General features: G+C 45.0%; 1 protein-coding gene across 3 annotated transcripts in view; it reads left to right on the forward strand.

Annotated features, from left to right (window-relative positions):
• Positions 1 to 1,205: 1,205 nt before the first annotated feature.
• The window catches only part of SLC8A1 (solute carrier family 8 member A1), a 282,886-nt gene continuing 258,359 nt past the window's right edge, over positions 1,206 to 25,732 (forward strand). For all 3 annotated transcript variants that reach the window (XM_083604984.1, XM_083604985.1, XM_083604986.1), the window contains exon 1: positions 1,206 to 1,717. The gene's annotated coding sequence lies outside the window, so the exon portion shown is untranslated. The remainder of the gene's footprint in view (positions 1,718 to 25,732) is intronic.

Genomic DNA, 25,732 nt, shown 5'->3' on the forward strand with positions numbered 1-25,732 from the left:
TTAAAACTGGTCCAGTAGCTAGAGAACTGTCCTTTTTGAAGCAGGACACTTGACCAGCCCTACACTGGCCAGAGATGGCAAAAATAAAGAGGGTGAGCTTATCAAGCATTTGGCAGGCCCAAATATACAGCTGAGTGGCTGTGGTTATTGTTCCAGATCACAAGCTGTGCAGGAGGCCTGGACTCTGCTATGCTGAATTCCTGCCTCCCCTTATTCCTTGTTGGTTTGTGGTGATTCCCTTTGTCTGTCTGCTGTTTCAAATGCCTTTACATGTAGAGCTTTCCTTTGTATTGTTAAATTATCATAGTCTTTGAGATAGGGGCCCTGTGAAATTGGTGTGGGGTTTTTTGCTAAACTGGCACACATGAGTTCTGTACAGGAATGGGGCAAGAATTCAATTCAGTTCATGTTTAGAGGTGACTGTACCACATTTGTACTTCCTGAAACAATATGCAAGGTGACCGTACCACAATTCGCACTTCTCTGAATTTTGCAGGGCCATTCTCCAGCCAAGTAACATGCGTGAGAATAAATGCACTAAGGTAAAGTGTGTGGAAAATGCACATTTTTTTTAAAAAATAACATAGGCAGATCCATTATACCAGGGAGCACCGCTTTGCAAAAATTTATACATTCAGCAAAATGGCAAACATATGTATATTGTGAGAAATCTGCCCCAAAATGCTAATGAATTTTCACGAGGACTTAAAAACATGCAAACTGATGCAGATCTGTAGAGAAATGAACTGAAGAATGGGAAAGTGAGAAAGTGAGAGAAACCAAAATTGACAGATTTTGCCCCTTCCTAGCCCAGTAGTAATGACAGCAGCAACGCCTCCTCTTAAACCAGGATTGTCTTGGCTCCCCTTCCCTTCTGTGTTTCTTGCTTCTCCACAAAAATGCGACTCTTAACCTCCCATCCTTGCAGACATGATGTATATTGTCTTGAAACCGTTCCAAGAGACCTAACAAACAAAACCCTTGACCTCTAAGGAAAGTATTCCTTTTTAAAGTGGGGGGAAAGGTATTTTTAGAGACGAACCGCTGGGAACCTTTTGAAAGGGAAGGGGTGTGTGTGTGTGTTTGTGTGTGTGTGTGTGTGTGTGTGTGTGTGTGTGTGTGTGCGGGGGGTGGTGTATTTCTTTTCCATGTATACTTAGTGGGTCTTGACGATTACTGTACAAATATTTTGAAAAGAAGCAGCCAAACGGTCGGGAGATACACTAGAGATTGAAGCCATTTTAAGCACAGTGCGAGCCTAAGCATCAATTTTTCATGGTTGCATATACTAGTCTCAAATGATTTGTTCCAGCAAGCCACAAAAAGGAATATGTTGTCTTCCAGTTGATTTGGGAAGGGGGTAAAGGCAAAAGGGGGAGGCTTTGTGGCACGGGCTAAAGGTTGCAAAAGGTGACGGAGAGAAAGGGTTAGCACTTTTTAAAATTATATATATATATCGTTTACGTGTCGGATGAAGCCTAAAGCTGCCAGATAGCTTCTTTTCGACAGCTTGGAGTTACTGTTGGGAACAGATCCATGTATGGAAGCGAAAGCAGAAAAGCAGAGATAAGCCGCTATCCAGCTATGCAAACCATGTTTAGAGACACTTAAAGGACAAGCATCCAAACTTCTTTCTTTCTGGTAAATGCAGAGGAGCTATCATATGAAGTTCTCGCTCCACACAGCCCGAAACAGAGGTGCCGAGACTTGACAGGCGGTAAGTGCAGGCGTGGGGGTTGGGGAGGAGAAAAAGGCTTGTTTGCATGACTTTCTGTGAGGAATTCCCAGAGGAGCAGCGTTTGCACTAGAGGCTTTCCATGCGTTTCGTAAGGCTAGAGAGAGAGAGGGTTTGGCGGAGGTCCCTGAAGGAATGGCATGGAGCAGTGGTGCTTACCCAAGAGGCAGAGAAACTTCCCCATGGAGGAACCAGGAAAGCAGCAAAACTTCGAGGGGTGGGGGAGATATGCAGAATAGTATTTATATAACGGGTTCCTCTTTGTTGGGATTTGTGAATCGTCTCATTTGAGCTCGTCAGCGCATACACAATGCCTAAGCCTGCCATTGTGTCGTCTTTTCGTGCATCTGTGTGTTTACTGCGCACAAAAGTGAGCATCTGGAGCTGCAGAATGTGTGTTGCTTTCATGTTTGGCGGCGTGTCCGCCTGAATGCTGTGCACTGCTGAGCCACGGGTTGTAGGAAGAGCTTTTCGTAAACAACGGTGTTTCTTTTGGCAATCCAGGGCTCATTTTTTAAGCGCAGATCAGTTGATTGCATCCTGCTCAAAGATCTTTAATTGACAGTGGCATGTTGTGAAAGACTCGGTCTCTTCAAAGCGGCAGCACACACCCCGTTGTTGCTCTTTTTCCATCCGAGGCAAGAGTAGGGGAGGGCTTGCTGCCCTCCAGATGTTGTTGGACTCAGCCCCAGCCAGCATGGATGGGGATCGAGGGTGATGGGAGTTGTACTCTGTCAACATCTGGAGGGCCACAAGTTCCCCGTCTCTGATGGAAGGGAAGATTTCGGGAGTGTGGACATCTCGGGGAATGGTTCTCCCTAAAGCCAAGCCCTATGTTGCTAGACTGAAAGGATAGGGGCATCAGTCAAGCTAATATATAATCATCATTCCACAGAATACCTGCCCTTTAAAAATCAAAGTTACAGCAAGTAGTTTGTGTTTTAAATCTTTGGACATAAGTTACCTTTGACAAAAGTTGTGTTTGCATGGGTATAATAATAATAATAATAATAATAATAATTTATATCCCGCCCTCCTCAGCCGAAGCCGGGCTCAGGGTGGCTAACAACACTAAAATAATGCAACTTTCTAAAATGTTGTATAAGCTTCCAACTTTTGAAAAGGTTAAATCAGCATGCAAGAGGCAGCTCGGGTTCCTCACGATTTTGGACATGGCCATACAAAACCATGTGGGGAAATTAGGAAAACCTTTTGGGAATATCTACTGCAGAGGTGGGGGGGACAGCCATAGCTTGTGGTAACAATTCCTTTCTAAATTTCTTTCCCTTTACAGCAGAAATGAGAGATTGTCCTGTTTTGTCCCTAAAGTTTCTGTTTCCATTTTAAAATTTTTGGGGATGAGTTTCTAATGCTCCAAACTATTACAGTTTCTGAATGGCTGGAAGATATATATTTTTATTCAACTAATCATTTAAATATATTATAAAGGAGGGGGGTGTTTTTCCAAAGCTTATGTGCCATAAGGGACTTCTTATGTGCAGTTGAACTTCCTCTTCCTCTCCAGCCCCACATGTCCTCAAAATCAGCTCTGAAGGGTTGGGAGCTCAAGGTCACCCAATGAGCTTCATAGCTGAGTAGGGATTCGAAGCCTACTGTGTCAGGTTCTAGTTCATGGGTAGGCAAACGTAAGGCCCGTGGGCCGGATCCGGCCCAATTGCCTTCTAAATCCAGCCCGCGGACAGTCCGGGAATCAGCCTGTTTTGACATGAGTAGAATGTGGCTTTTTATTTAAAATGCATCTCTGGGTTATTTGTGGGGCATAGAAATTTGTTCATATTTTTTTCCAAAATATAGTCTGGCCCCCCACAAAGTCTGAGGGACAGTGGACCGGCCCCCTGCTGAAAAAGTTTGCAGACCCCTGTTCTAGTTCAACACTCCAAAGCATTACAGTCCTGTAACAGTCATCTACAGTGCCTCTGAATCGGCTCTCGGATCCAGGTTTCTATTTGAGGTTTAAAGCAGGCTTCCCTTGTGACCTTTAGCCTAATACTGTTTTTCAAATTCCCTCTGAATTATCTGCAACAGAACTGTGTCATTTAGTTGCATGAATATTTAATACTGAACACATTTGCAGTAAACCTAAGAAATACGTGTGAAGCTCTGACAGGTATTTTTCTGCAAAACATCTTCATGTATATGTTTCCCCTTGCTTGAACCATTTCTTTTAAGCATCCCTAAATCGCAGGCATATATTTAAACTACCTATTTCACATATCCCTTTGAGACTCATGTTTACACTCAATTTGAATATCGTTTGTTTAACTCATGCTTAGCATGACGTGCAAGCCAGGCCGGTTAAGTGAAGGTGACAATTTCTGAATGATAGCGCAGCCAAATGTACCTAGAAATGTAAACTTAACTCTGAATACTACTAACGACTATAAGTATATCATGCAGGAGTTTGGTTTGCTTAGGAAAGCCAGCAGGAAGAGGTCCAAAAGGCAGCAATATTTCTGAACAATGCAAGCAATGAAACTGTCTCGTTATTTAACTGCCGGCCTCAGTCGGAATGAACTTGATAACTCAATGGCTCGACGATGCCAGGGATGAATGAGATTTATGAAAGGTACAAGCTTCATACACAGCGTCAAACTGTGGATAAAACTTTTTTCCAACTTACTTGACCTCTCAGTAAGCTAAAGTCAAAATAAAGGAAGACATGAGCGATACCAGTGTGAGTGCGAGTAAAGATCATGATGAAACACTGAATACCTTGAGAAGACATACTAATCTAGATCCCCAACCCAGTGTCCTCAAGATGTTTCAGACTACAACTTGCATCAGCACAACCAGCCTAGCTGGAACTGGTCGGAGTTGTAGTCCAAAGAATCTGGGTGGCACCAGGTTTGGGAAGGCCAGACTAGAGTGAGAGGGCCTCCTCAAATACTTATTGAAAACTGCTAAAACCGAATGCCAGTCCTATCATTAGGCAGAGGGAGGTGGCTGCCTCAGGCAACAGATTTTAGCTTCCATGAAAGGGCAACGAATTGTTACTTACCTTAATATTGTGTTTTTTACTGGCAGGGATGAGGAAATGCACTTGTGGGATTTTCTGCCATGGTCGCTGAATGTATTTTAACTTTGGAGGTGGGTTTTATTTACAGTCCCACCTCAGGGCAGCAAACCATCTTGAGCTGGGGGTGCTATGACAATATGGGTGCTTATGACAACATGGACTGTTTCAACGGTATGGTTCCAAAGTATAGATCTAGTTTACTGTTTTGTAACAGCAGTCATAAAGGGAAATATTGGCAGACTGTATAAAGGTAAAGGTAAAGGGACCCCTGACCATTAAGTCCAGTAGTGACCTCTGGGGTTGCGCGCTCATCTCGTTCTATAGGCCGAGGGAGCCGGCGTTTGTCCGCAGACAGCTTCCGGATCATGTGGCCAGCATGACTAAACCGCTTCTGGTGAACCAGAGCAGCAGACGGAAACGCCGTTTACCTTCCCGCCGGAGCGGTACCTATTTATCTTCTTGCACTTTGATGTGCTTTCAAACTGCTAGGTTAGCAGGAGCAGGGACCAAGCAACGGGAGCTCACCCCATCATGGGGATTCGAACCGCCGACCTTCTGATCGGCAAATCCTAGGCTCTGTGGTTTAACCCACAGCACCACCCATGTCCCTTGGCAGACTGTATACCTCTAAGTATTTGGATGTCTTTAAGAAGGTCAAATGTTTGCTTATTTATTTGGGGGGGGGGACGTTATGTCCATGGGCATAGCCAAGGGGAGCAGGGGGGACAGCTGCCCCCCAAATCAAGTAAATCAATAAAAATACTTAACTGAGGTTCTGCCCCCTTAACGTGAAGCCTGCCCCCCCATAAATCCTGGCTGCGCCCATGTTTATACCCCACCTCTCTTTAAAAATTTCCGAGTTCCCTTGGAACAACCATTAAAACAATAAAGTACAGGAAAGCTACAAACTAAAGCTGTAAGAGGATATGAGAGGCAACAGCTAATATTTCAAGGACATAAAAAACATTCAACAATTCAGCAGGCCAGACGCCTGCCTAAAGTAGGAAGCCTTAATGGGCCGGTGGAAGGGCAAAGAAGGTGAAATTTGCTAGGCAGGGAGATCCAGAGTCATCAGAAATGATGTATTTCACCTTCCAACCAATCACAACCAATATATTATTTAGTCTCACTAGTGGACTGTCTGTGCTGCTCACCTGATCTCTCAATAACTGAGTCGCTGCTGTTTACCTAGAGGGTGAGGGGAGAGACAGCAGGGAGACTGCCATGGTGCGAGGTATGTGTGGTCTGTGAAAAAGAGGATATACTTGGGAAGAGGGGAAAGGAGAGATATTTGAAGTGTATGAGTCTATGTGGTATGTGTGAGAGAGAAAGAAGCATGTGTGTCTGCAGTCTCTTGCTTATTATTTCCTGGTACCACTCCTCATTGTTACTAGACAGAGACAACCTCTTTGTGTGAGGTAGAGGGCAGTGGTGTAGCGTGGGTTGTCAGCACCCGGGGCAAGGCAAGTAATTTGCGCCCCCTAACCCGTGGATTTGCGCCCCCTAACCCATGGATTTGCCCTAACCCCAGATGTTGCGCCCGGTGCGGCCCGCCCCCCCTGCACCCCCCACGCTACGCCACTGGTAGAGGGCGGGGGTGGCCAATCCCAGAGAGAGTAGTGAGGCCTTTGTTCTTTCTCCAATTTTGTGTTATTCCATGCGTGCAATGGCAGCCATGTTGTTTTGCTATGCCCTCTCAGCAGCCATCTTGCCCCAAATAAAACAGAATATCAGAGCACCATCAGGAGCATGTAGCAAGGGGTGTAGCAGGAGGCTGTCGGCGAAGAAGAAACTGGCATGGGCTGCTGTTCCAAATCAGAAGTGTGGGACAGCATTTCGACAATGACAAAATCACATAGGTGCTGCTCACCTACATGAGCAGCCCATTAACTGGAAGCACCCAGAGAGAGGAGCTCAAACGCCTTATGCAACTATGTTGGGAGTTGTAGTCCAATAACATCTGAAGGGCACCGCATTGGCTACCCCTGTAGACGGATCCTCATTGCCCCAATGAGTGATTAAGAGGAGGCCATCTATGGCTTCTTCCAGCACCCACGACACAGTCAAGTTACTCCTTGTTATTTCGGGAGCCTTTTCCTTTGCAGCTAATTCGTATCTTGCCAGAGTTTGAGATTCCTTCCATGTGATGTGACTCAGCCTCACCAAGAGTGTGTGCTTTGCCCAAGGAATGAGGAAATCTCCTGAATTTAGGGAATTAATCACAGGTGACATCACTCCATACCACTTATGGCCTTTCTAGGAAGTTATCGTTTCTTTCTTTGGAAATGCTGCTTTTTGTATATGCTTGTTAAGGGAAGTTTTTAATATTTAAGGCTGTATTGTTTTTAATACTCGATTGGGAGCTGCCCAGAGTGGCTGGGGAAACTCAGCCAGATGGGCGGGGCATAACTAATAATAATAATAATAATAATTATTATTATTATTATTATTATTATTATTATTATTATTATTATTATTTCTGCTGTTTCTCCAATGTCAGCCAAAACTGTTACTTGGACATGGAGCTGTAAAACACTTGAAAAGTGCAACCTTCTCCAGCCAAAGGAGGTTGTGGGAGAACTCTGTTCCTTCTCTAGCACTTTGACCCCCTCACCTCAGATGCCCCCACCCAAGGCTGTCCTTTCCTTTATACTGCATCACCATCTCCATGCCTGATAACAAAGCTGGCTTGGCATGCTTCTGGAAGGAGGAAACAGAAAGATGCATATATAAATGGGGAAAGTGCACAGAAATATGAATATATATATGAGTCAAAATAACACACATAATTGCCAAGTATTAGGAGGAACTGTTTGCAAAAATGTGCGTATTAGCCAAAGTATTTTTATGAGGGATTTTTTAAAAAAATTGCATATGGCTGCAGAAATATGGAGAACTGAATTTAAGACTGGGAAAATTAGAAGCCTGGAGAAGTGAAACTGACAGATCCTTCCATCCCTACCGGCAATGAAGAAAACCAAAAAAAAACAGCACCTGCATGTCTTCTCCGACAGACTGGAAATGGCCATTTCTTATAGGTATAATGGATAAAAGTACTGCCAAAGACATGCTGAGGTGAAATACCTACATGTGCAACTTAGGGGGGCCAGATGCAATACCGCCGCACGATTTCTGTTCTCATCCTGAAGCAAAGTTCTTAACCTGAGGTACTATTTCTGGGTTAGCAGAGTCTGTAACCTGAAGCGTCTGTAACCCGAGGTACCACTGTACTTTGTTATCTACCCCTTCAGTTTACAACCAGGGGCAACAAATGGAAGGTTCTGCACTTACGCAGGAAGAACCAGCTGCACAAATTTAAAATGGGGAACACCTCCTGGCTTGCCAGTAGTACATGTGAAAAGAATCTAGGGGTTTTAGCATACCACAAGCTTAACATGAGTCCACAGTATGATGCTGCAGCAAAAAAAAGCTAATGAAACGGAAGTACCGTATTTTTCCATGTATAAGACGAAGATTGTTTTTTAAAAAAAAATATGTTAAAAATCGGGAGTTGTCTTATACACGGATAGTGCACTGTGGGGACGGGCGATTGGTTGATGCCGCAAGCAGGAGATAGTCATCAGCACTCAGGCAGGTGATTTGTGGCTGTGGCAAGGGCTGTTATTGATTAGCTGCCACTGCAACAGGCAATTGGCGGGTGCTGGTGGCAACCTGATTGGTGGCTTTGGCGACGCATGATATTGTCTGCGGTTGTCTGCTGGGTGAGCAATTTTCGGCATTCCCCCCCCCCAAAGAAAGCTTAACAACTCTTCGCAATCTCTCCCCATTTTCTTAATTTGGAGTCCCCGAAAATAGGGGGCGTCTTATACACGGGGGCATGTTATACACGGAAAAATACGGTATAGTGTCCTGCTCAAGAGAAGTAATAGTACCAGTCTCTTATGCCTTGGTCAGACCACACCTGGAGTATTGTGTCAGATTCTGGGTGACAGGAAACATGTGCAGAGGAGAGTAACCAAGATGATCAAAGGTCTGGAAACCAAGGCTTATGAGGAACGGTTGAGAGAGTTGGGTACTTTTAACATGGGAAAGAGGAGATATACTCAGATATCTCAAGGGCTGTCATATGGAAGAAGAAGAAGAAGAGTTTGGATTTGATATCCCGCTTTATCACTACCCGAAGGAGTCTCAAAGCGGCTAACATTCTCCTTTCCCTTCCTCCCCCACAACAAACACTCTGTGAGGTGAGTGGGGCTGAGAGACTTCAGAGAAGTGTGACTAGCCCAAGCTCACACAGCAGCTGCATGTGGAGGAGCGGGGAAGCGAACCCGGTTCACCAGATTACGAGTCCATTGCTCCTAACCACTACACCACACTGGAACATGGAACAAGCTTGTTTTCTTCTGCTCCAGCATGTAAGACCCAAACCAATGGCTTTAAGTTACAATAAAGGAGATTTCAACTAAACATCAGTAAGAACTTTCAGATGTTAAGAACCATTCAACAGTAAGGACTCCCTCGGGAGGTTGTGGATTCTCCTTCATTGGATGTTTTGAAGCAGAGTTTGGATGGTCATCTATAACAGACGCTGTAGTTAAGATCCCTGCATTGCAGGGGTTGGACTAGATGACCCCCAGAGTTCCTTCCAACTCTGTAATTTATAATTATAAATTCTATACTCATCTTCCAGTATACTCAGTGAGGTTCCCTTCCCTTTGATTTCCAGAACAATGCAGTTTGCTGCTTCTGTGGGTGCCATGGGTAATAGCATTCAGATGAAAACCACATGCCGTATTCAAGCTCTCTCACAAGAGAGAATCTGCTTCCTATCAGAAATATAAACATAGATTTAGTTTCTGGCATTTACCTTCCCTGTGTGCTTTCCCATGCCTCAGTAAAGCCAAGCGGCAGAAAATGTCTTATCGTAAACTCCAATGGATCTTTGTACATATGTCACTGTCAACATTTGTAGACTGAAGGAGAGATCTGCCTGCTGGCATATTAATTTATTTTACCTTAAGCCAATGAATCCAAGTAAAACAGTAGACCCCAGTTACAAGGACCACATTTATTTTATTTTATTTAAAAAACCATTTTGCCCTGCCTATATTCCCAAAGGAATGCAAGACAGCCAACAGATCCGAAGTATAAAAACAGACAGCCACCCCCAAATTAAACCCAATCGCAAAATCAAAATATAAACATGAACAACGAAAATCAATTTTCATACCCACACAGGAGGGGGGAAATGGAAGTACAGAACAGCTGTCTAAACACTAAACCGAACCAGCAAAAGACCATTCAACCAAAGGCCTTTTCAAAAAATCAGGACTTCACCAGTCACCTGAAACAATGCAAAGTAGGTCAATCACACAATTGCTGGTGTTTGGGAAGAGCTGAGGTTCAGTGGTCGATCACAGGCTCTGCTTGCAAACGGTCCCCAGGTTCAGACCTCAACATCTCCAGATGTGAGTGGCAAAGACTCTGGCCTCCAGACCCTGTGTACAATACTGAACTAGATGGACTGGTGACAGGAACGAACCTGCAATAAAACACATTGCGCAAGTTGGAGTTGACCCTTTATCAGCAAGAACACGATCTGCACAGACTTGGTGGAGTGTCAGGCCTAATGAGCACAGCAGTAGGTCTTGCCCCATGGATCAGGTGCTGAGACTGAAAGCCCCTCCCTCCCCACAGCCAGCTAAGTCCCCTCCCCCCTGGGGTTTCCCCCAAGCAATTGGAGACTGAGCCTGTGTGAATCCGAGCTCTCCCTTTTCATGCCTCTTCTGGTTCTGGAAGACGGGGGAGGAGAGCTCTCCCAGTGGAGAGGGAGACACCTGTGGCTCTTCACCAGCCTGTCACCTCCCTGCCTCTTAACCTCTCTTCTCTCACCAGCCTGCTTCAGCTTCAGCTTCTGCCTCTGATTCTGTTCTTCTCTCTGCCACGGACTCTCCCACCTCACTAAGCCCTGTTATCTCTTCAGCTTCTGACACCCCCTCTTCCCAGTGTTCTCCCTCTGACCACTCATTCTAGTCCCACCACCACTCCCCGGGCTCTGAGCCTTCTTCCCTTAGTTATTCCCCAGCTGGTTCTTCCCACCATTCCTCTGTGTCCATGTGTCAAGAACTTAGCAGAGGAGAAATGGTAGAGACCGCCTCCCCAGCCTGACCCTTCCAGAGAAAGAGACAGAATTACAACAGGGGTTGAGAAAGGTCACAACTCAGAGGCAGATGAGGGGGGAAGCTGAGAAATAATGGGAAAGGAGCAGGAGTAGGAGGAAGAAGAAGAAGAGACAGCTGACGAACACAGCGTCTTTAGAAAGCATTTCAGACCCCTCCTCCCAGAACCCAGCGGGCATTGAAAGTAGGAGAGCAGAGAGCTCAGAGGCAGAGGGCACATCTTAGCAGCCATAATGATGACGCATAATGGGAGAGGGTGGAGACTCACTTGGAGCAACGCCATTATTCCGAGAGGCCACATTCCCAAGCTGTGGAGGCGCAATGGCTGCTCGCGCCACCACGGCGGGGCACCTTCTTGTCGCCCCCGTGTACGTGGCACTGGGAGCACACTCCCCCCCCCCACACACCCATTGTGATGCCACTGCATTCCACTTGTCCAACACTTGCCTTCAACCCTTTGTTGTTGTTGTTGTTTAGTCGTTTAGTCGTGTCCGACTTTTCGTGACCCCATGGACCAGAGCACACCAGGCACTCCTGTCTTCCACTGCCTCCCGCAGTTTGGTCAGACTCATGCTGGTAGCTTCCAGAACACTGTCCAACCATCTCGTTCTCTGTCGTCCCCTTCTCCTTGTGCCCTCCATCTTTCCCAACATCAGGGTCTTTTCCAGGGAGTCTTCTCTTCTCATGAGGTGGCCAAAGTATTGGAGCCTCAGCTTCAGGATCTGTCCTTCCAGTGAGCACTCAGGGCTGATTTCCTTCAGAATGGATAGGTTTGATCTTCTTGCAGTCCATGGGACTCTCAAGAGTCTCCTCCAGCACCATAATTCAAAAGCATCAGTTCTTCGGTGATCAGCCTTCTTTATGGTCCAGCTCTCACTTCCATACATCACTACTGGGAAAGCCTTCAACCCTTAATATATACCAAATGTGCATACCTATAATTGAATGGTATTGATTATACAGCACTATATTTAACTAGCTAAGGACCTATCCGTCTGTGGTGTGATGAGAAAGTGGATTCTGCACCTAGTAAGTACTGCAACTGGAGATATATAAACTGCCCAGTGTGTGCTTCTATAGGAGAGTCAGTTCTCTGCAGATGCGTAAGAAGAGCTAGTTTCTTACGCCTTGTTTGCAAGACGGTTCTACTCAGCATATTGTTTACTGTTGCTGCAATACACACAACTGTGAACTCTATTTCCCACTCTTCACAAGGCCAGTTTGGAGGAAGAAGTGATACTTGTTCATCAAGCACTCAGCATAATTAAAGCTACTTGAAGCTGTTAGGTGAGGATATTGATCTGCTGCATGCAGTTTAGTTAGGTGGCTTGCTATCTGACTCGCCTTTGGCAACGGCATGCGTGGGATTAGGAAAATAAAATAAACGGCAGCATAATCCTATACCCAGTGCTTTTTTTCTGGAGGGGACGCAGGGGTACGCATACCCCTAAACATTTTGTGAATCTAAGTTTGGCCTCATTGAGAGGCAGTATTTCAATATGAGTAGGAAAATGAGAGTACCCCTAAACATTTTTTTAAGGGAAAAAAGCACTGCCTATACCTGTCTAATTAGTACCAGTAAGCTTGAGTTTGATGGGGTTTACCAATCTCAGTCTCTCATTCTACCAAGCAACTTGTGTTGTAGAACATTATTTACATATATACATTAGAAATGGAATAGAAAAGGGGGGATGACGACGCATAAACATTAGCATTCCATACAATATAGAAATATTAAACTATATCTCCCACTAGTGACATCAAGTGAGTTTGTGCGCTTTTCATTGTCGGTGTTATGTACTGAGCTGAATCCTAGAACAATAGGATCCAGAATGCAGCAGTCTTATTGGTCCGCAGGAGCCACCCAATCCAGCTCCTGGATGAAGTGAATCCGCAACCTGATTGGCCTACAGGAGCAGCCCAGAATTCGCCAATCATGCGGAGCCCATTGTGTAAATAATGTATATATAGCTAGACGTTTTGGGGAAAGTGTCATTCATTGCTACCATGAGCTGAATAAGGAGCATAAAATTCACACTTGACTCCAAGTATATTTCAGTTGGACAAGGAAAATCATGTTACTTGGTGTGTTTCTCTGTTTGTATTGGTTGCTGGGAAATTAAGAGCCAAATTTGTGGCTCAACTCTCCCCTCCCCCCAAGCGATGGCTTATAGCTAAACAGATAAAACTGCTACTACTTCAATTCCTGCCCACTAACCAGCAAAGGAAAATAAAAACTTGAACCCAGACACTCCCCTCCAGTAATCTGTAGTCCGGAAGAGTCAGCCATGTCAACCTGACTTTCTGTTTCTTTCTTTGCCTTTTTGTTTTTCACTCCCCACTCCACCCAGAAGTCAAAGCAAGCTGCTGTGAATCAGTGGGAAGAGCAGGAAATCAAAGCAGGAAGAGATGGCAAAAGTTTTGCCTGACCTGCAGTTGCTTCTGGCTGCTCCTCCTCTCCTGTTTCTGCCGAGGGTCTACAGAAAAGCATCTAGATATTACTGTATTACGACTACTAATATTTCTGCTGCGGCAGCAAGTGGGGCTTGCAACAAAACGTTGCAGCATGCAATATTCCTGCTCAGGGCACCAGCCAATAAACCATGTCCTCTTCCTTTCCATTCACCACTTCTATCAGTTCTTAGGGTCTCTCCTTTAGTATAGTCCCATCATTCCATGCTCACTGGGCCTGCTTCACCCCCACTGGGCTGTTTTCAGGGGAAGGTTCCCCTGAGAGCCAGTGTGGTGTAGTGGTTAAGAGCGGTAGTCTCGTAATCTGGGGAACCGGGTTCATGTCTCTGCTCCTCCACATGCAGCTGCTGGGTGACCTTAGGCTAGTCACACTTCTTTGAAGTCTCTCAGCCCCACTCACCTCACAGAGTGTTTGTTGTGGGGGAGGAAGGGAAAGGAGAATGTTAGCTGCTTTGAGACTCCTTAAAGGGAGTGAAAGGCGGGATATCAAATCCAAACTCTTCTTCTTCTTCTCCCCATTGTAGATTTTGTACTTCTGCAGATGTTGGGGTTCCCTCAGACCTCCTGAAACCTCCTCCAAGTGTTTGGGTGTTGTTGTTTTTCCTTTTAAAAATATGATTTTTATTCAATTTTAACAATATAACAATTTGACAATGTGTGGCATTTATGTAATCTCAGTCTGGAAAACGACATACCAAATAAGAAACATTTCTGATCAAGATATTATATAATTATAGTTAACAACAACAACAACGAGAAAACAAAGAGAGGGAGAAAATAAAGGCAGAGAAAGAAATAGGCATTTAAAAATCTGTGAATGGGTGGAGAAATCGTACAACATTTCTTGGGTACATTTGTCAACAGAGTTGATTCTTGCTACCCAAGGATCCACACTCAGATCAGGGGTTCATTATTACTATATTGTATTATTAATAATAGCAATACTAATAACTCTTAGCATTTGAATAAATTAAAAAATTAAAAAAAATTGTCCAGTAGCACCTTAGAGACCAACTAAGTTTGTTCTGGGTACAGTATAAGCTTTTGTGTGCATGCACGCTTCCTCAGATACACTGAAACATAATATAAGGGTCTGGTGACTTCTCTTTCAGTGTATCTGAAGAAGTGTGCATGCACACGAAAGCTTATACAGTGGTACCTCGGGTTACAGACACTTCAGGTTACAGACTCCGATAACCCAGAAATAGTACCTCAGGTTAAGAACTTTGCTTCAGGGATGAGAACAGAAATCGCGGGGCAGCGGTGGTGTGGTGGCAGCAGGAGGCCCCATTAGCTAAAGTGGTACCTCAGGTTAAGAACAGTTTCAGGTTAAGGACAGACCTCCAGAATGAATTAAGTTCTTAACCCGAGGCACCACTGTACCCAGAACAAATTTAGTTGGTCTCTAAGGTGCTACTGGACATTTTTTTTATTTTTTTATTTATTTCGACTGTGTCAGACCAACACTGCTACCTACCTGAATTTAGCATTTGAATGTTTTGTTTAAAACATTTATTGGTCACTTTTCTACACAGATCACAAATAAGTCAAAAGAAGCCACTTGCATGATTACAGGGCTGCTAGTCAAGGCGGCTGGGTTATTTTCCTTTTCATGTCAAAGTAGTCGACTGTCAAACTTCTTGGCTCGAGAGAATTGCAAGCAGGGTGTTTCCATACAGCTGCCTGTGGTCAGTAACTTCTCACTTTTTGAAATGGAAATGACTTAACTCACCCGACACCCCTAGAAAACCATCATTAACCCTGCGGTGAGAACAGAGCACTTGTAATTAAGATCCATGAGCAAGTGTTGTACCATGAGACTGGAGATAGGTGACATCTCAGTTTGAAATGGCTGGGAGCCAGAAGGGAAATGTTCTGTGAGGGCAAAGCAAGTAATGCAGAAAGACAAGGTGGGGGGGGGGGGAGAGATTGGCACGTTTTCTCACCCAAGCTATCCCACACTGCTATTGACCCAGGAAGGTCAATACACGAAAATCCTTGTATTTGTTCTTAGCACTCAATACAGGATCAAAGTACTGTTAATATAACTTCAGTGAACAATCAGATCATTTCTGAACTGTTCATACATCCACTTCACGTGGATGTAACGATCGTTGCTTAGAAGCAATCGGATGATGCAACGAAAACTTGCGCTGCATTGCTGCAAAGAGGCAGCCATAAAATCGGAATACTATGCACTAGAAATGCGCTAGGTAACAAATAGACCTCATGGGCTGGTGCTGTGCTTTTGAAAAGGTAAATGACTCTGAAGGCAAGCTCTCCATGATAAACATACCCAACCAAATTCATTTTTTACCTTCCAATTGTTTCTTTAAAGCTGGGGTGGTGAACCTATCTAGGCTGCCCATGTGACTCTTACCAGGCCACACCCCTGACCACAAAACTGGCACTCTGTCAAGAGACGAGGAGGCCCGTTTGATGAGAAAGGCCCACGCAGTCAGTCTCCACCCATTTGGCTGTGTCACTGAAGTGTTGTTCTAACCACCACGGGTGGCAAACTGCTCCTACATGGCTTTTATCTCGTGGTGACATATTGAGAAGCCATATCAACAGCCATAAGTAAAGGTAAAGGGGACCCCTGACCATTAGGTCCAGTCGTGCCCGACTCTGGGGTTGCGGCGCTCATCTCGCTTTATTGGCCGAGGGAGCCGGCGTACAGCTTCCAGGTCATGTGGCCAGCATGACTAAGCTGCTTCTGGCGAACCAGAGCAGCGCACGGAAATGCCGTTTACCTTTCCCTATTTATCTACTTGCACTTTTTGTGGTGCTTTCGAACTGCTAGGCTGGCAGGAGTAAACAGCCATAGTTTCTCCCAAAGGATCGTGGGAACTGTAGCTTGCTAAGGGTTCTGAGAGCTGTTAGGAGACTCCTAGTTCCCTCGCAGAGCTACAGTTCATGCTTTAACAGTCATTTTCTCTTCCAAGGGAACTCTGGGAACTTTCGCTCTGTGAGGGGAATAGTGGCCTCCTAACAACTCTCGGAACCCTTAACGAACTACAGTTTCTTATTGGGAAGCCACAACAGTTTAAAGTGGTATGACACTGCTTTAAATGTATAGCAGACCCTCCAAGTGTCCCTATTTTCCAGGCACTGTCCTGGATTTACAGAAGTCATCCCAGTTTCTGATTTGATCCTGGAGTGTCCCGCTTTTCCTTAAGATGTCTCTATTTCCATCAGAGAAATGTTGGAGGGTATGGAATAGGATGTCCCTATTTTCTGTGGAGAAATATTGGAGGGTAGGGTGTAGTGCAGATACCAGCAGGCACTGATGGTGAAATAAGTGTTTGGTGTGGAGACACGAGTTGTCCCACTCATTTCTTTGGCACGGTGCAATTGGAGGCAAACTCAGTTCTGCTTCTGGCATTGAAAGAAATGGACAACACAATTCAGACTAGGGAGCCATAAGGTGCTGCTGCATTGGCTCACAAGCTTAAAAATCTATTGACTCATTTTTCCATGCTTTCTATACTACTTTATTATCAGTTTGGTTTAATGGTTACCAGATATACTGTAGTAGTCCCCGTCTGTGCCACTTACCAAGAACTTCTTGCCTGTCATTTCTCTTTAATTTTGCAAAAGCTGCATTAGCTATGAACAAGGCTTGGAGTACTCTGAGGTGAGCCTGACCTACATTTTGCAGCAAGACTCCAGGGGGTTCTCATTCTGCTTTCATGGGGGCAGGCAGGAAATTTCAGTTGACAGCAGCAGACAGCTTTAAAATGCACTGATGTTCTTATTTATTAAATATGAAAAGTGCCATTACACTCCTCATGTATTATGTTGCTTGATGTAAAGTGAAACTTATAATAAATCGTTTAAATAGCATTTCAGTGATACAAAGTGGCTTTTCGTTTATTTATTTTCTTTCTTCCCTTCGAACTTACAACAGCCCTGCCAGGTAGGCTATCCTCATCACCATCCTTGTAGCTCGGGACGTGGGCGTAAGCAAGGAAGGGTCCCTGTTTTTTGCAGGCACATTCTGCAATATGTCATTCATGCAATCATAACATCCGCATACCATTCCTTTTTACTTGTCTGTTCTGTGATACTTCCTCAATGAGGCCACATTATTGCTATCTGGAGATGCACTCTTACACTACAGGGCAACTAAAGTGGGACCAAAACCTAGAACATTTGTGATATTAAAAACAAACAAAAAAGCAGGATTTCAGCAGAAAGTTACAGGCTATGTATGTATGGAAGTGGAAGCTAGACCATAAAGAAGGCTGATCACCGAAGAATTGATGCTTTTGAATTCTGGTGCTGGAGGAGACTCTTGAGAGTCCCATGGACTGCAAGAAGATCAAACCTATCCATTCTGAAGGAAATCAGCCCTGAGTGCTCACTGGAAGGACAGATCCTGAAGCTGAGGCTCCAATACTTTGGCCACCTCATGAGAAGAGAAGACTCCCTGGAAAAGACCCTGATGTTGGGAAGGATGGAGGGCACAAGGAGAAGGGGATGACAGAGGACGAGATGGTTGGATAGTGTTCTCGAAGCTACCAACATGAGTTTGACCAAACTGCGGGAGGCAGTGGAAGACAGGAGTGCCTGGCGTGCTCTGGTCCATGGGGTCACGAAGAGTTGGACACGACCAAACGACTAAACAACAACAACAACATGTATGCACTGAGTGGAAACAACACAGTATATCTACCCTGAAACTTGAGTAAGTGCAAACAGTATTGAGAATGTATAATTGCCCCAATACCACCATGAGCACAGATTATCATGAATGCAGAATAAAAGGGATGTGTGGAGGGATCCCAAATGTGCAAGTTACCCAGGAGTTATATGACCAGGAGAAGGGGATTGTATTCTTTACAATTGTTACAAAGGACCATCTGCTTTCAAGTACATGAGAAAGAGATGTCCACTAGGCTAGTGGAGCAACAGATGATAAGGAATTCCATGCTGGCAAATAAGTGGGATTGTAGAAGGGGACCAGAGTGCTCTGTCCCTCCTCTGGGGTCAGCACAGAAATCAGCAGGCTAATAATGCAAGAGGTAAGGAACTCTCCCTCCCTCTTCTCCCACTCCACAGCAGGCTAAGACGCATTAATTGTTTGCTTGCTGGTTATCTGGTGCCATTTCCAAGCCGACAACCAACCCAAGTCCTCTGGATGGTTTTCAAAAAACCAGGGAAGTATACAAATGCAATGCAAACTATAAAACCATCTCAGCGCAAATTTCATAGGAACATAGAACCAGCATAACACCTGACCAGAGTAAAATTGCTATAAAAAGAAACCCAACCTATGAGAAAGCACAGAGAAAGCCATTTGTGCCCAGATCTAAAATCCAAACTGAAATTCAAAGGTCTGCGAGAATAAAAATATCTTCCCCTGGCTCCGTAAAGATTATCACGTTGGAAATCTCTGGGGAGGGCATTCCAACTCTGAGAAGAAGTTCTGTTCCTCCATGGTGGGCTTGTAATTTTGGCTGGCTTATTTACAAGGCTATGCTACAATGAACCAGAAGAAAAGGAATCAGCAACTTGTTACAAGACCATATTCAGCTCAGTATTGCCTTAGCGCAGATCTTCTGACTTCCTGTGCTTGAGATCTGAAGAAAGTTGTCACATCCCCTGTACACCCACTCTGACTTTGGACCTGTGCTTGCCCCAGAGCCACAAACAACTCTTGACAATGAGGGAGAAAGATGAAGCTCCTTAGTACTAAGCAGGACCATGGGTCCCTCTAGCCCAGCAGTTCTCAACCTGTGGGTCCCCAGATGTTATTGGACTACAACTCCCATCATCCCTAGCTAGCAAGGTCAGAGCTCAGGGGTGATGGGAGTTGTAGTCCAACAACATCTGGGGACCCACAGGTTGAGAACCGCTGCTCTAGCTAATATTGTCTGCTCTGAGCACCACCAGCAGATCCATGGTCTCTGATGGAGATCCCTTTCCTAGCCCTTGAATGCCCCTTATTATTTTAGCTGAAGATGCCAGGAATAGAAGATGGGGTTTTGTATGCAAAACATGCAATCTACTGCTGCCTATGGCCCCCTTCTGAGGTACAGACGTTTCAGAAGAAATTGACGGTGAAGGCTGTGTACACATAACCATTTACTCTGGCTCCAGAACAATCCCACTGCCGGCATTTGAAGCTGAGCACACATGATGTTAGCCCCGATCCCTCTGCATCCTGTAGTTTCTGGAGAAACGCTGCTGTTTGTTGTGCTTGCCCTTAACCTTTACTGATCTAAGAACGTAAGCCACAGGTGTGTACATGTGAGACAGCCATTGTGCATGTGCACAGGACATAAATAGGAGTTGGGAAGCAGCAAACAGGGACTAATAATAATAATAATAATAATAATAATAATAATAATAAATTTTATTTATATCCCGCCCTCCCCAGCCGAAGCCAGGCTCAGGGCGGCTAACAACAATAAAACAGTACAACAGTACAACACAACACAACACTCTAAAATCATTCATTATAAAATTAATTCAACTCAAACCAATGGCAACCATTGCGCCAGAGCTCCGCGAAGATTGCCGGTGGAGGGAGTCAGGCTGTGCCCTGGCCAAAGGCCTGGTGGAACAGCTCTGTCTTGCAGGCCCTGCGGAAAGATGTCAAGTCCCGCAGGGCCCTAGTCTCTTGTGACAAACAAGTGATGCTCATCAGCTGAAGACACACATCCTGGCATGTACAGCAATGTAAGAATGCACCTTGAAATGCGGCAGAGAAGAAACAACCTTGCTGTGTTTTAAGCCGCTGCATCTGAAACCATGGTATATGATGTTTGCTGTTCAAGTAAAAAGAAATACAAATTCTACTGGGCATGTAGTACTTTTGAATGTGTAAAAGCTAAGGGTCAAATCAGGGAAACCCTACCCATGACTCAGGGATGAGTATTCCCATTTTGAGCTATTTGTCCTTTGACAGAGTGCAGCATGTACTCATGTTTTATCTACTTGTTTTGTATCCTCTTCCCCTCCTTCAGAGAACTCGGAGCAGCATTTTAACTTCCCAGCAACCTTTTGGGATGGGTAAGAATGACAGATAAGTTACTTGCCCAAGACAACTTGTTGAGTAGTGTACTGATTCCCTCCATATGCAAGTGAACGAGAGATTCAGATAGTGTGGAAGAGAAGGAGCCAAATAAGTGAGCCACTTCCACGCTGTCTGGTGACATTTATTTCAAATATATACCATTTCCTTACAAACGAGACTGCATGCTTTTTGCATGTTAATGTCACCAACTGGTACATTTTTTCACCAGCACAGCTCATCACATCCCCTAAATACCTAAATTCAGTGCACACCAGCAAGGCTGTGTGATACTCAAATTCCAAGCAAGATGCTGTTGCTCTAGTCAAGAAGTAAAATGTGGGTGACACCTGTTATGTACTGAGTTGAACAGGATCCAAAATGCAGCAGTCTGATTGGTCTCAGAACAATAGGATTCAGAATGCAGCAGTCTGATTGGTCCTAGAACAATACAGCAGTCTGATTGGTCCGCAGGAGCCACCCAATCCAGCTCCAGATGGAATTGAATCCACAACCTGATTGGCCTACAGGAGAATCCCAGAATTAGCCAATCACGTGCAGCCCATTGTGTACATAATGTATATAAAGCAGATACTGTGGGGGAACTTCCATTCCTCCTCACCACTATGAGCTGAATAAAGAGCATGAAATCCACTCTCGACTCCAAGTATATTTCAACACCATATACATTTTTGTTGGAAAGGGAGCTCATAATTTTTGTCCCCAGGGCAGAGGTGGTTAATGGTACCCCAACCTGAGGACTTGATTCATCCCCCAAAAGCAAATTTTTCAGCCCCCACCAATTTTGATAGAGACAAAAAGTCATTACATTGAGATGGCCATACATTTCTATACCCAGCCCACCACCTGATGAAGGGGGTGAAAATCAACCCTCCCTAGTCATCGGATCAATCATTTGATGAATGGAAAGGGGTCATATCTATCCTATCAGCTGGGGGCCTTCTGTACCTTTGGATCAAAATTCCTTCTCTTGCGCAACATTTTCTTCCTTGCAGCTGGTCATCCAAAAAATAAAATGGTAATGATGCTTCATTGTAAGTGACCCGTCCCTAGGTCAGGGTGGGCTGAATTATGGCTCCCAAGTGGTCATTTGTTGAATGGTATATTCATGAATTAAAATGGGGAGTGTCATTTACTTATTGCAATTAACATTAACAGCATGCTGTGTTTAGGCAGGTTAGATTGCACACAAGCCCACCCCAAGCCACTACCTATTTATGGTAGCTTTGTTGAGCTGGAATGCAACCTGGCTTTGTATCAGTCTGCTGGTCAGACTGTGTATGAGGATGACTTCTTGCACATCATCAAAATGGGCAGAGGGGAGGAAATGTGTCGTCCAAAAATGGAGGACACAGACTTTCATCAGATATGCCAATTTATTTGTACAGATACAAATTTGCAAATCAAATTTCAAAAGGAATATAAACCAACTACGTGGTGCTACCTTTGAAGGTGACTTGGAAACTGCAATTAATCCAGAATGTGGCAGCTAGAGTAGTGACTGGGAGTGGCCCCTGAGGCCATTTAACACCAGTCCTGAAAGATCTTCATTGGCTCCCAGTACACTTCCAAGCGCAATTCAAAGTGTTGGTGCTGACTTTTAAAGCCCAAATGGCCTCGGTCCTGTATACCTGAAGAAGCGTCTCCACCGCCACCGTTCTGCCCAGACACTGAGGTCCAGCTCTGAGGGCCTTCTGGTGGCTCCCTCACTGTGAGAAGTGAAGTTACAGGGAACCAGGCAGAGGCCCTTCTCGGTAGTGGTGCCTGCCCTGTGGAATGCCCTCCCATCAGATGTCAAGGCAGTAAGCCACTATCTTACTTTTAGAAGACATCTGAAGGCAGCCCTGTTTATGGAAGTTTTTAATGTTTAATGCTGTATTGTGTTTTTAACACTTGGTTGGGAGCCTCCCAGAGTGGCTGGGGAAACCCAGCCAGATGGGCGGGGTATAAATAAATTATTATTATTATTATTATTATTATTATTATCACCATCACCATCACCATCACCATCACCATCACCATCACCATCACCATCACCATCACCATCATCATCTGCAATGCTGCAATCAGCTGGCCCTTCTCCCTGTATTGTTTGCTGTCTAGGTGCTAAGTGCTGGTGGGCAACTTCAAGGCCTCTCTTGCTCTCTTCTCTCTTTGTCTTTTCCAAGTTTAGTTTAAAACCGTCTTTCAAAGAGAGGATACCTTCAGATAGATGATTGCATTCTGTAAAGTCCCTTTTCATAGACCATACCTTGCTTTGGCCGCTGGTCACAGAAAATAGCCGGATTGTGGCACACCCTAGAAACATGATTTCAAAAATCCAATATGTGTTGTTGTTTTCACAGTTTCACAGGAAGAAATGGGAGTAACCTTACACATAGGCAGGAACTGCTGCAAAAGCCATTTGCTGGCTGTGCCACATGAGCCGAGATGGTGCACAATAGCTCTTCAGCAAAAAAGAGGATTAGAGAGATTAATGACCAGGAGCAGGAGGAAAAAGCTTTCAGAAGACCTCCATTGCTGACACATCAGTCGAGTTAACTCTCTTAAAGGCTTGGAGGAGAGGGTCCGGCAGTGTTAAGAGTCAGGCCAAACCGCAAGACTTCCCCATGTCTCCCAGACCATGCATTATGCTCCTTGCAAATACCTTCGTCCAACCTTCCCATGACTCCCCAGGAGTCCAAAGGCTAGGCGGAGGAGATAGGGGGCAGGAGGATGAGCTGGAAGAAGGGGCCAGTGATTTGTGGGGCTCTATGCCACCCATAAGGCAGGGGGAAGAAGAAGAGGGTGGGCAGCCAGAGAGGGAGAGGAGGAGGCTACACAACCTACCATTGCTCTTAGCACAAATTTTGCAGGTTACAGTGAGGAAAAATTAGCCAAGGCAGAAAACAAGGGTGCATTCCAAGTGAGTGAATGAACACTAAGAAAATTATTTTTAAAACAAAAGCAACTTCTTTATTGAACGTTGTTGTAATAATAGCCAGAAACTGGAGAATGGCAGTTTAGATTTTTGGAGAGAGGACTTGAGATCTTGTCTGGCCCCAAAGTCAGCAGTCTGAAAGCACGTTAAAGTGCAAGTAGATAAATAGGTACCGCTCCGGTGGGAAGGTACCGTAAACGGCGTTTCCGTGCACTGCTCTGGTTCGCCAGAAGTGGCTTAGTCATGCTGGCCACATGACCCGAAAGCTGTATGCCGGCTCCCTCGGCCAATAAAGCGAGATGAGCGCTGCAAGCCCAGAGTCGTCTGCGACTGGACCTAATGGTCAGGTGTCCCTTTACCTTTACCTTTAAACCTTACACAAATGCCCCACGGAGGACCTGCTTTCTAATAAATTCAGACTGGGCAATACATTCTATATGAAGTTTCAATTTCAACAAGCCCTGCTGGATTCAGTAGAGACTTCACCCAATGAATTTGTGGGATGGTGGAGATAAAGTTCATAACCATTGGTGGTTGGTGTGGGTTGGTGTGTTTTGGTTACATAAGGGTTGTGGCACAGTTCTGGCCTCTCCCTAGCCTGTTTCTTTAAAAACCACAGTTCACTCAGTTTCCATTTCCTAGGGGTGGGCCAATCACTATGTTACCCAGTACACACACTGCTGGTTTGGCAAGGGAGGCTGTGGGAATTAACACTTAGACAGCCCAGCTCCCATCTTTGCCAGAGGTTCACAACACCTGTTGTGGCTATGTACCAGCACCTCCTATTGGCTGGACAATGCCACCTGTCAACCACCCCATTTTCTATACTCCTTTTAAATAAACTGCTTAATTGGGTTTCTGGGCACCCTCAAGACCGGGTGGTTCCCCCAAGTTGCTAAAACTATGCTGCTGGCTGTTAGAGTACCTGTGTGATCCAGAGGGGAGACAGTCTGAAGTTGCCAAACAGGAGACATGGAATTCAGCTGGCTGTTCCCCTACTCCCAACAGAGTACTGCAAGGAAGTGCAAACCCCATGGTCCTTGCCCTTGGTCATGGTGGGGAACCTCTGGCTCACAAGCTAATCTTGGTCTCAGGATTGCGCAGCCTAGGCAGCAAGATTTAATCTGTGCTCATCCACTATTCTGCTGATCTTGGGATCTCCTGAAACCTCCATCTTGTGGGTGGGTGCTGGTGTTTTTGTCTGCATAAACAATAAGAACCATTCCTGAAAATTGGAAATAGAGGGAATTAATGATACCAGCTGCGTGCTTTTCCTTCTGTCTCCACAAAAGGCCAACAGCCTTCCCTTATTTTTTTATGTGAAAGCTGAACTTTTAAGGAAGGCGTCTGGGATATTCAAGGGGCAACACTCCCTCAACCCCCTCCACGTCCTCTTCAATGACCAAGGTAGCAGCTTCACATCGCTTGTCAATCTTGGCTGCAGATGCAGCACACCGTGATTCCCTTCTGTGCCTGAAGAGGGTGCAGATGCCTGGATAGAGGAAATCCACAGGGGCCACTAGCCCAGCCCATAATCTTCGTTGCTGCTTTGAGAATGGACATTTCTGGTGTGTTACTAGGAGAAGAAAAGTTTTATCATCTTACTACACACACTTTCAGAATGTATGACTGAAATATACTCAGAGTCAAGAGTAGATTTCATGTTCTTTATTCAGCTCATAGTGGTGAAGAGGAATGAAAGTTCCCCCAGAATGTCTGCCTTATATACATTATTTACACACTGGGTTCCACGTGATTGGCTAATTCCGCGATTCTCCTGTAGGCCAATCAGGTTGTGGATTCCCTTCCACCTGGAGCTGGATTGGGTGGCTCCTGTGGACCAATCAGACTGCTGCATTCTGGATCCTATTGTTCTAGGACCAATCAGACTGCTGCCTTTTGGATCCTATTCAACTCAGTACATAACAATGACTTTCATGGACAAGTCGGTTTGGCATCACGTTCTTAATCCAAACATGGGGAATTGCGAAGCCCCACTCCCTTAATAGAAGTTCCCGGAAATACCTGATGTTTTGACTTGATTCTAATAAATACTGTAGGGGTTATTGTTTTTATTTGCTACCATGTTGTGCATTTGGGTGCTTTTATAGTGTAAACTGCCCTGTGATCCTCGGATGAAGGGCAGTATAGAAATTTAATTAATGGATTTGAAGGGGGAACAAAAAAACCACTGTCCTTTGTTTCGCTTGCATTGTGCCACAGGAACCCTGTATTTAGGATGGAAATGAGCAGGGGCTTTAAATAGCAACAGGTTTCTTTTTTTCTGCTTGGTCATCATGGTTATTTTGCTGGAACAGAAAGGGGTGCCCTTGTTTAAGCAGGCTTCCTTCTTGTGGGCATGGCAACCTGGTAATAACTTACAGCT

The sequence above is a fragment of the Podarcis filfolensis genome (assembly GCF_964270895.1).
Source record: "Podarcis filfolensis genome assembly, chromosome: 3".
Taxonomy (NCBI): domain Eukaryota; kingdom Metazoa; phylum Chordata; class Lepidosauria; order Squamata; family Lacertidae; genus Podarcis; species Podarcis filfolensis.